Below are 8,277 nucleotides of genomic sequence, written 5' to 3'. Positions count from 1 at the left end.
GCATCATGGCGCTTTCTGGAATCAGCCACAGCAGTCATGTGAGTGCAGTACTCTATTCTACCATTAAACCAACAGCTATGTGAACTTATATTCCTAACTGGCTAGTTTTGAGGTATTTAGTGATACCTGGCCAATGTAAGCCAGGATTGGCAGGAGGGGAGGAGGAGGTTTGCAACAAAACAAAACAAAACCCACATTAAGTTTTTGAACTATTGGATCCAGTCTATACTGTGAGATATTTTGCTTATTAAGTCTTTCCCATTACTAAAGTGTTTCCAGAGAGGTCTACCCAACTACCTTTTTTTTTTCAGTTGTTGTTCTAATGGAAAGTTTTAATTAAGTTTAAATTAGACAATGTGACGATAAAATGGGAGAAATAAAATAGGACAAATAAAAGAAAGCCTACAGAGGAAATTAAATTAGCAAATGCATGTCAGGCAGGAGCGTGTGGGTGAGCTGGGATTAAATGGCGGATCTCAGAGAGAGCCCTGGGCTCCTTGCTGTAAGTAAATGACCTTCCCCCAAGGCACCAAAGGGGATCGTAATGGCCTCAAAGGCTTAATGCACCTCTCCAATTTACACTCCGCTCATCAGAAGACCCACTGAGTAATGCACATCCATATAAACCCAGAGTAAATGACCAGGGGATGAGAATGTAAGGAGAGTTATTAAACTTTACACCAATGTCAAGATTTATGTCATGAACTTTTCCCTTTTTGAACAGTGTGTTTTCTCACAGGCTTGATTTTAAAGACTCTGAAACACTCTCAGGTTATAGTCCCAAGGCCTTTCCAGAAATATAAATGATTAGATAATGATCTAAGTCACCCAGGCACGTGGGACAGTTGTGGGGGGGGATCTTAGTGAAGGGAAGTTCATTCTGGATCCCAATGAGCCGACTTTTTTTTTCTGCCTCTGCATTGTGAGCCGAAGCACTGAGCTGCATCAGTCACTGTGGATCACACAGTGAATAAATAGCGAGAGCAACCATGCTCACATTCATCAAGAGAAGTATACTTGTTTCCTGGACTTTTAGAGAACAAATTCTGGGTGCTGTGTCAACCATGTTGAGTGCAGACTCCCAAGAGAAAGGCTGGTCCATTTGGCAAGGCCAATTTTAATCCCTCCTTTTTCTTTTTTTCCTTCCAAATACCCAGAAGAGTGTTTGGAAGTCATTGGCGGCATTTATTTCTCTTGATGGGTTCATTCAACTCTGGCAAGAGAAAAATGTCACTGTGTCGTTTGCAGTGTGTGTATAATTCCCAAATGGTCCTTTGGCATCGTCTGATGTTTGGGTTGAATTTAGGTACAAAAATGGAGGCAAGGCTTATATTTACCAATGGAGTTTGGTGGAATGTGTAAGAAGTTGATTCCATAATATGTATTGACTCAATAAATACTTACTGAGTGCCTGTTATTTGGTGGAGACATGGTGTGCCATAGTAGGATAACATGATGCAACCATTTCTTTGGGAAGCTTGTCATTTGGTGGTCAGATTAAAACTCACAAATTAGAGCCGGGTGCCGATGACTCATGCCTGTCATCTTAGCTACTCAGGAGGGTGAGATCTGAGGACTGTGGTTTAAAGCCAGCCCCGGCAGGAAAGTCCATGAGACTCTGATCTCTAATAAACTTTAAGAAAAGTCAGCTGTAGCTCACTAGTAGAGCATTAACCTTGAGCAAAAAGAAGCTTTGGGACAGTGCCCAGGCTGTGAGTTCAAGCCCCTGGGCATATACACACATACACACACACACACATACACACACACACATACACACACACACACCACTCACAAATTATTAATTTCTAATTGTGATAAGTATTATGAAGCAAATGAACAGGGTACTAGGGAAGAAGATAATAAAAATGTAATTTTGACTAGAGTAGGGAATACACATATACAGGTTTATAGGTGTATATATACACACACGTGTGTGTGTGCCATATGTGGGAGTGTATAAAAATACACAAAGAAATTACTTAGACTACATAGCATTAATTAGCCTGTCTTGAATTCCATGACCAAGTGAATAAAGATATTAGGGAATCATGGAACTTTGGATACAGAATTAAATCATCAGAATTAAATCAGGAGTATGTGAATATTTTAATTGTGATTTACTAATCATGGAAATTGCCAAAATGGATTGCGAAGGTCAAGTATGTTTTGTTGTTTTGTTGCTGTTTTCAGGTATTTTTTTTTAAGGCAATCAAGAATAAAGTTTGTTGGGCTCATTTTGTATGTATTCTTGCTAAATGTAATTGGAATATCTTTGACCTAAGGGTAAGAATTTCTTTGGGTATTTATGGATAACTAAGTCTAAGTGAAAATTGGTTGAATAGCTTATATACTTTTCCACCCTTCATGTTTATGTCCTTCTGACTCATGTCTAGAATATTCACCACCATCACTACAATACCATTGCTTTCACAAAGATTTGTTGAACCCTTTATTACGCAGCTCAGGCTGCCATTGTTGAATAACATAGGCTGAGTGGCTTAAACAGGACACAGTTATTTTCTCATAGTTCTGGAAGCAGAAAGGCCTGACCAGGCACTGCCAGGGTTGGTTTCTGATGAACCCTCTCTTTCAGCCGTATGGGTTGTGGCCCCTTCTTGCTATGTCCTTACATGGCTCTTCTCTTCAAGCTCTGAGAGTGGCTCTTTTTTTTTTTTTTAATCAAGAGAACCATCTCCTGAGGATCACGATTTAAAGAGAGCCTGGGCAGGAAAGTCCGTGAGACTCTTATCTCTAAAAAACCACCAGAAAACTGGAAGTGGTGCTGTGGCTCAAGTGGTAGAGCGCTAGCCTTGAGCTGAAGAGCTGAGGGGCAGTGTCCAGGCCCAGAGTTCAAGCCCCACGACCAACCAAAAAAAAAAGAGAACCATCTTGCAGGATTAGACCTCATTTAACCTTAATTACCTTCTGAAAAAGACACTATTAGCAAACACAGAAACATTGCTATTGAGGGCTGCTTCTTATGGACATAATTTAGTTGACACCAAGCACCTACTAGGGACAAACTCTGCCTTAAGCACTAATATATAAGTGTGATTGTGGCAGCTCTTAAGCCCCGCCCCTCATGGAGTGTCCAGGTTAGTCAGATGGTATGCAGGAAATAAATAATTACATAAGTAATCATTTATTATTGCTGTAGTGGCCCTTTCTTGAGGAGAAAAAAATATTTGATTCAATGCAAAGCCCAAAGATAGAAACTGTGTAGAAACTGTAGGTAACATGGTAGTTAGCAAGCTCATTGATAAAGCTAGAAATAAGTTCTTTTTTTCTTAAAATTTATTTTATTTATTTTTATTGTAAAGGTGATTTACAGAGAGGTTACAGCTACATAACTCTGGTAGTAAGTACATTTCTTTTTGAACAGTGTCACCTTAGTAATAAGTTCTTTTTTATTTTTATTTTATATTTTTTGTCAGTTGTGGGGCTTGAACTCTGGGCCTGGGCACTATCCCTTCGCTCTTTAGCTCAAGGCTAGTGCTCTACCACTTGAGCCACAGCACTACTTCCAATTTTCTTGTGGTTAATTGCAGATAGTCTTACGGACATTCCTGCCTGGGCTGGCTTTGAACCATGATCCTCAGATCTCAGCCTCCTGAGTAGCTTGGATTGCAGGTGTGAACTACCGGCACCCGGCGGCAATAAGTTCTTAATTCAAAGTTTTAGAACGTATTTTAAAATTGAAACATAGATATTTTTGCTTTGTACTTTATATTTTATATAAAAATTTTATTTTTACATTTTCATTATATGCTCTATTTATATCATATATATATATATATCATATATATCTTATTTTTCTTTTTTCTTTTAAAAGAGCACTATTTCCTTTCCCCCACTTGAAATTGCCTCTTTTGCGATACAAATCCAAGAGTGAAGGGATTCCTTTTATAACAGTTGTTATGGCCAAAAGAGCAGATGTTACAGTTATTCCTAATTATTTCAAGCCAATCATTCAATTACCGGAATCCAGACTCTGTCAGGAGAGACAATAGGACAGGGAAGGAAGGGCAGTTGCTGGGATGTTTCAGGCTGCTGGGCAATCTGGATATTTCCCTTTTCCAAACCTCTTCTCTATGCTGCTAGTCTTTCCTCACATACTAGAAGCAAAAGATTTGTCATTTTTGGTTTCTCCCGTCCAATACCTTCCTTCACTCTTCATTTTAGGACGTTTGACTAAGTGGTAGTCATAAGCTAGACTCGCCCTTTGTATGTAATCATCAGCTGAACCAGATTCATAGAATTCATTCTTGCTGCCTTTGTAGTAGAAGAGTCTCAGAGCCAGAGCCAGGATACAGAGGCCCAGATAGAACGCTCTGCTCATGTGTTCAAGGCCTTCTGGGAAAATAGTGCAGCTGCAAGCTGTTCAAGCGTAAGCAGCAATGTACAAACCAGCCCAAGTAGCCCCTAGATTGTGAACAGCTCGGAGACTGAGATGGACCCGCCCTCCTTGTCCTCTCCTTTCCTACTGTTGCGAATGCAGTCTGGAAGCTGACATTAAACAGAAGGAACTGGAGAAGAGGTCATATAAGAATGTTCTGAGAGGAATCAGATAACCAAAGAGCTAGAAAAGAGAGAAGCCAAGAGGAGAGGGAAGGAACCTGAAGACATCATTGGGAAGAAACTGCTGAGCGTGGGGATCCAGGTCTTCATCTGCATCCTGTTCTGCACCTCACTTTCCTACCATCATTTCTCTGACGCCCGCAATTACCATTCAGTGCGTTCTTACATGGCGCAGATTTCCATGAGTTAGAAACATGAGTTAATTTTCTTAACAAGTTGTAGAAAATAGGAATAGAGCCTATCTAAACATGTCCGAAGTCCTCTAGCTTCAACAGCTTCTAACACTATATTAATTGGCATCTGTTAAATCAAAGGCATTAAGCAGTTCAGATGTGTATGGAAGTTTCTGGAAGAACTCCCCCCCCTTTTCCTTCTTGTTGCTTATGGGGGTACTTGGCATTATGGGCTGGGTGTTTGCTATGCATTATGTTCCTGTCACTAATTTAGATACCTAGATAGCCATAAACATTATATAATATAGCCTTGTAGATTTGAAAACTTTTTACAAAAATGATGCTCTCTAACATCTATAGCCTTTTGAAGTGTGTGTGTGTGTGTGTGTGTGTGTGTGTGTGTGTGTGTGTGTACACATACTGGGCCCCAAACTCAGGGCCCTGAAATTTTTTGGCTCAAGGCTAGTGGTCTATCCCTTAAGCCACAGCTCTACTTTCTGGCTTTTGGGTGATTAATTAGAGAGATAAGTCTCAGGGACTTTTCTGCCCAGACTGGCTTCAAACTTTGATCTCAGCCTCCTGAGTGGCTAGGGTTACAACTATGTGCCCCTGGTACCTGGCTTGAATTGGATTTTATTCTTCTGTTGTAAGGTGTTTTGAAATGATTGCATGCTGATACAAACAGCTCTAATGCATCCATTTTTACCACTGTAGGGCATTGAGTGCATATATTTTGGTATAATTTTCAGGTTGTCTTTGCTTTATTTGTATCTTCAGTAGGCTTTATTTGGACATGGAAATTCCAAATTGATAATTAACCTTTTCTGCAAAAAAGTCAATGCATTTAATTCCCCCCATCCCCACCCCTGATCTCATGAGATATAATTGAAAAAATTAAGAGTGCATATTGCATACAATTAAGATATAAAATACGATGCTTTAATACAGACATTTATTGTGCAATGATTAACACAATCAAGCTAATACCCATCACTTCCCGTGCTTCCCATACTTACCCTCTTTTAATGGTGGAAACAATGAAGATTTCCTTCCTTAGTGCAAGTATAGGGTACAGTATTATACCTGAAGTCACCTGCACTACATAGGCACCCAGAACTTGTCCATCCTCCATCACTAAACTTTGACCAGTATGGAGGCATCACGCTTCCTCTTGATAGACAGACATTTAGGTTATTTTCACTTTCTTTTTTTTTTTTTTGCTCTCTAATGAGTAATAGATATTTCAGTAGTAAACCTTATCCCCACTTCCTTGAATATTCAGAGTCTCTCTTGAATAGATGGTGGACATCTAGATATACAAGAACATATCTGAGAAAGGATTTATTATAACTCATGATTCTCCAGAGGTTCTAGCCCAGGATTGAGGGTGGGGTGGGGAGCGTGGCTTTGGGTGTCAGGTGGGGCAACACATCATGGCAGAAGCACATGGCAGAGCAAAACCATTGACATTTCAAGTCAGGGAACAAAGAGGGAAGAGAGCTAAGTCTCACCATTCCTTTGAGGGCTGGCCTCTAGGGATCAAAGCCCCCCCCCAACTAGGCTCACCCCTCAGTAGCTCTTCCCTGGGAACTAAACCTTTGGGGACTAGCAAAGACGCAAATAATTCTGGCCAACAGTAGATTTGTTTACCTCCGGCCGCAGTAACAAAATGACCACAAATGGGTAGCTTAAAACAATAGAATATCTGGCTGCCAGATTTTGAGGACAGAAACCAAAGACGTTCACCCGCTTCCTGAGGCTTTCAGGGAGATTCTCTTTCTTGATTCTTCCAGCCTGGGTAGCTAGGATTACAGGTGTGAGCCAGCAGAGCCCTCAACCTTAACATTGCCTGTCATTTTTGTGGCCGGTAATTTCTTTAATGCCATCACAGACTGTGAAATTATGTTAAGCCAATACTGTGATATTTACTAAAATCCAATGGTCATTAAATCATAGGGTCTTTAAGTGTCACACCCGTATGCACTGGTTGATGTGGGGAGCTTTCATTTGCATAGTTATGAGTCTGTCTGAACAGAGACACCCCCTAACTTTTGATCAGTAAGCAGTGATGTATGCCAGTTTCTCTAGTTAGTTTGGGAGTTTGGCTTCCGATCACATTAAACAATGTTGACTCTCCTGGCCTACCATGCAACAGGTGACCTTTCCAGAGATCACCACACCTAATAGATCATCTGTCCCGAGCAGCTCTGACAGATGACCAAACTCCTTCAGCAGAAGACAAGCATCCATCACACAAGTCAATGCCATGTTGAAGTCAGCTGTCATTTCTAATAAGTGTCCACAACCACCACTGCACTGGCCGCTTCGGGAATTGTGGCCATGCTGCATTCCCGCAGAGGAGTCCAAATTCATCAGAAGGGAAGAAAACAAAATCTAGAGGGAAAAATGGGGAAGCCAAAATAGAACTTTTCCTTTCCTCTTGACCTTCTAATACAATTGTGAGACTGCGTTTGTGACACCCAAGAGATTCTAATTAGATAAGACAACAAAACAAGATGAGAAGGTAAAATAAAAATCACTTGCTAATTGGTGTTTGAGACAAAGACATATTCAGTGAAACCTGATTGCATGAAGAAGCAGTAAAGTGACTAGCTGATTCCTGACAGGACGAAGTATAATCCATGTTCTTAACTCACCTACGTAACAATTAGTTACTAAGTGCCAACATGGTACCAGGACCTGGCCAAGCCCTTGATAAGAATAGTTCTTGCTGAGAATAGGCACTGTCCTCATTCTTATATAGCACACAACCAGACAGAGAAGAGGACTATTAATTAAATAATCTCATCAATAAACTTAAGATTGCAGCTATTCCAGGAAGAAAATAGAGTAATGCCCAGGTCACGTGAGAAGGGGAAGGAAGGTAATTTCTCAGGCTGGGAGAAGAACAATGGATTGTGGTGTCTCACAAAGCTGGACAGAAACACAGGGAGCCAGAGCTTAGTGTCTTAGGTCTCAGCCAATTCCAGTCAAACCAGCTTGAAATAAATCAAGTGTCAGCTTTTAACCAATTGAACCATCTTGGACCTCGCTTCCATTTTTCTATAACATTATGAGCCTCAGTCTTAAAGAACTGTCCTCATTTGAGGGACTGTCTAATTAAGTCCTGTTCAGTCAGTTCAAGGTGGTCCTTTTTGAAGCAGTCTTCCTGGGTTATTTTGGGGGTGAACACATTCATTCACAAATATCCTCCGGTGGAGGAGGAGGGTGCAGAATATTCTGGAGTGGGGAGGATTTTACCTCCATGACTGGTTTGTGAGATGGGAGGGAAGTTGAAACTTAGAAACAGGAGAAGTCTAGATATATGTTTTTTTTTTAAGACAAGAAACAGACCTTTTCGCAGTCTCTGCAGAGTAACAGAGTCCACTGAAGGGTGGACTAGTATCTTTTTTCAGCCCAGTGAGATCTATTTTGGAAGTTTGATCTTTGCAACGTTAAGGCGTAAAGTGATATATTTGTGTCATTCGAAGCTACAACATTTGTGGTAATTAATTTGCTCTAG

Source organism: Dipodomys ordii, unplaced genomic scaffold, assembly GCF_000151885.1.
Source record: "Dipodomys ordii isolate 6190 unplaced genomic scaffold, Dord_2.0 Scaffold135, whole genome shotgun sequence".
NCBI lineage: Eukaryota > Metazoa > Chordata > Mammalia > Rodentia > Heteromyidae > Dipodomys > Dipodomys ordii.
The sequence above is the reverse complement of the archived record's forward strand: the minus strand, read 5'-3'. Positions refer to the sequence as shown.